The 3,214-nt window shown below is 45.8% G+C and overlaps 1 non-coding gene across 1 annotated transcript; it reads right to left on the reverse strand.

The window, feature by feature from the left end:
• Positions 1–2,739: 2,739 nt before the first annotated feature.
• On the reverse strand, positions 2,740–2,846 carry LOC123453386. Its single transcript, XR_006632779.1, has one exon. It is a non-coding gene; the product is annotated as a U6 spliceosomal RNA (small nuclear RNA).
• Positions 2,847–3,214: the final 368 nt, after the last annotated feature.

Below are 3,214 nucleotides of genomic sequence, written 5' to 3' on the forward strand. Positions count from 1 at the left end.
ACACAAAATGGGAGGTATTCAGTTCCTGCACACAAAGAGCGTTTTTTTAAAACTATACCCGTACAAATGGATTTCTGTAAACTTTCACACATACACCAGTGAGTTAAACACACAGGTCGGATTTCAGTAAATAACTAAGGTTCTACAATACCTTTCCTGTTTATGTCCCACCAGCCTGGTGTCTCATGATGTAAAACATATGTGGACACCCACGGGCTCCTGCCCGGCCGAGGGACCTGAATGACCTTAGACATCTGCAGGAGCACCTAGGATCAAGGAGTATGGTCAACCCACGGAACCTCTGTGTATCCTTCACCCTCATATGCAAGGAGAGAGAGAGGATAAGAAATGGAGGAGGAGGAGGGAGGGGGGCTGGAGAGATGGCTTAGTGGTTAAGGCACTTTCCTTCAAAGCCTAAGGACCCAGGTTCAGTTCCCCAGTACCCACATAAGCCAAAAGTAGCACATGCATCTCGTGTTAGTTTGCAGTGGCCAGAGGCTCTGGTGAGGTCTCTTTGTCTCTGTCTCTGCCTCTTTCTCTTTCCAATAAATAAATTTTTTAAAAAAGAAAGAAAGAAAGAAATGGGGCTGGAGAGATGACTTAGCGGTTAAGGTGCTTGCCTACAAAGCTAAGAACTCATGCTCAAATCTTCAAGTCCCACATAAGCCAGATACACAGTGACACAAGCCTGCAGTGTACATATGCACACAAGGGGCCGCATGGGCTTGTAGTTGGTTTGCAGTGGCTGAAGGCCCTGGCATGCCCATCCTCTCTCTTTCTCTCTCTGCCTCCCTCCCTCTCTCTCTCTCAAAAATAAAAAGAATTGGGCTGGAGAGATGGCTTAGCGGTTAAGCGCTTGCCTGTGAAGCCTAAGGACCCCGGTTCGAGGCTCGATTCCCCAGGACCCACGTTAGCCAGATGCACAAGGGGGCGCACGCATCTGGAGTTCGTTGGCAGTGGCTGGAGGCCCTGGCGCACCCATTCTCTCTCTCTGTCTCTCTGCCTCTTTCTCTCTGTCTGTCGCTCTCAAATAAACAAAAAATAAATAAATAAATAAAAATAATTGCATAGAGAGAAAGAAAGAAGGAAGAGAGAGAGAGAGAGAGAAGGAAGAAATGGAAGGGTGGCACCTTGGCTTCTTCCTGGTCCAGCCCTAGTTTGGAGGGACAGCATATGGGTGACTTACGGGAGGCAACAGTGATTTGCCCAGCCCCTCAGTGAACATGCGGCATTGCCTCATTCCGTGTGTGTTATTGCTGCATCACAAATAAGCCTCAAAATAAACTTACACCGACGCTTGCTGATTAGCACCAAATTCTGTGAGCGCAGCCGCTGATTCTCTGCACAAGGCTCTCGCAGGCTGAAAAGGGGTTAGCTGAACCATGTTCCTTAACGGCAATTCCGAGAAGGAAACGACTTCCAGGCTCATACAGGTCGTTGGCCAAATTTAGTTCCCTGTGATTGGAAAACTTCCAATCTCATTCCCAGGCTCATATTCAGCCGTGAGCCACCGTCAGATCCTGGAAACTGCCCATCGTTCTTCACTAGGAAGAGCCCGGCCGAGATTCTTTGTCTTTATGTCAAATTTATTTGGGACCCCACTTACACCTGCAAAATCTCTAAAACACAATAACAATAACAGCAACAGTATGCGTTCCTTGAATACTTGGGAAAATGTGTTTGTGCACCAGGGGATGGGAGGTTTGATGAACATTCTGGAATTCTGCTTCCCACACGTTTCTTAGGAAACATTCTGCAGTCTAGCAAAGGGGTCCTTAGGGGTGGAACTTTGTGGTAAACACTTTGCTATTGTAGCCAGGGGGTAGCTCCCACCGACATTGAGTGTTGAGTGCCCAGAGCCCGGCTAAGCAATGTGTGCCACATCCTGGCCCAGCTGTCCAATGCCCCTCCAGGCATTCATGTAGATGAAAACTTTATAACTTTCCAAGTGTACATATAAGGGTTTTTTTAATCCAATACCATGACTCACTTTATAGTATACGAAAGTCAGATTATTTTATTGTACCCCACAAATGTTCACAATTACATGTCAATACCGAGAAGCTTCTGGCCTGAGACACAGAATTCGGTCACGTTCAAACTCTAGGAAGGACTCCAGTTTGAACCTAGAACAAGAGGCCTGGGGTTCTTCCCAAGTTTGTCTTTTACCAATTCTGATCCTTATCTCAAAAACCCCTCTTTGGGCTGGAGAGATGGCTTAGCGCTTGCCTGTGAAGCCTAATGATACTGGTTCGAGGCTCGATTGCCCAGAACCCACGTTAGCCAGATGCACAAGGGGGCGCCCGAGTCTGGAGTTCCTTGGCAGTGGCTGGAGGCTCTGGTGTGCCCATTCTCTCTCTCTATATATATATCTGCCTCTTCCTCTCTCTGTCTGTCACTCTCAAATGAATAAAAATGAACAAAAAAAATTTTCAAAAACCCCCTTTTTACAACTGCTTAAAAGTATTTAAAAGACTATCTGCCATGCTTGAAAAACACCAAAAAAGTACCAAAAGAGAAAAATGTATCGCAATGAAATTAAGTAAAAAAAAAAAAAACCCAAACCAAAAAACTAATGACTAGAAAACCTCTCAAACTGATGATGTTTCCATTCCAAATCTGCCTTTCCAAGTTGCCATTGTTACTGTGACAAGGGAATGAGGTTATCCAGGATTTACATATTCAGATGGGTATTTATCCTTTAAAATTGTGACCCTGAAAATCATAATTCTTTTTTTTTTTAAATATGGAAACTTCACGAATTTGCGTGTCATCCTTGCGCGGGGGCCATGCTGATCTTCTCTGTATCGTTCCAATTTTAGTATATGTGCTGCCGAAGCGAGCACGAAAATCATAACTCTTAATTTTCTTGATGGTACTATTTTCTCAAAAATAAATAAATAAAACCAAATTTAAGGGCTGGGGAGATGGCTCAGCCGATCAGAGCACTTGCCCATGAGCACCTGAGTCCCGTCCTGGCACTCACCTTAAAAGATGGCTGTGACCACTTGTGCCAGGAAGCCCAGTGCCAAGTGGAACAGGGACCGGAGAAGAGCTGGGGATCAGCCAGTCTGACCCCAAACTGGCGGATGGAGGGCTCCATCTCAAGGAGATAAAGCAGAAGAGCCTCAGAGGAGGACGCCTGACCACTTGAAGCTCTACTCTGGCCAGTGAATGCATGAGTGTATTCAGGGGGTGTGCATTTAAAAAAGTC

Source organism: Jaculus jaculus, chromosome 11 (genome assembly GCF_020740685.1).
Source record: "Jaculus jaculus isolate mJacJac1 chromosome 11, mJacJac1.mat.Y.cur, whole genome shotgun sequence".
NCBI lineage: Eukaryota > Metazoa > Chordata > Mammalia > Rodentia > Dipodidae > Jaculus > Jaculus jaculus.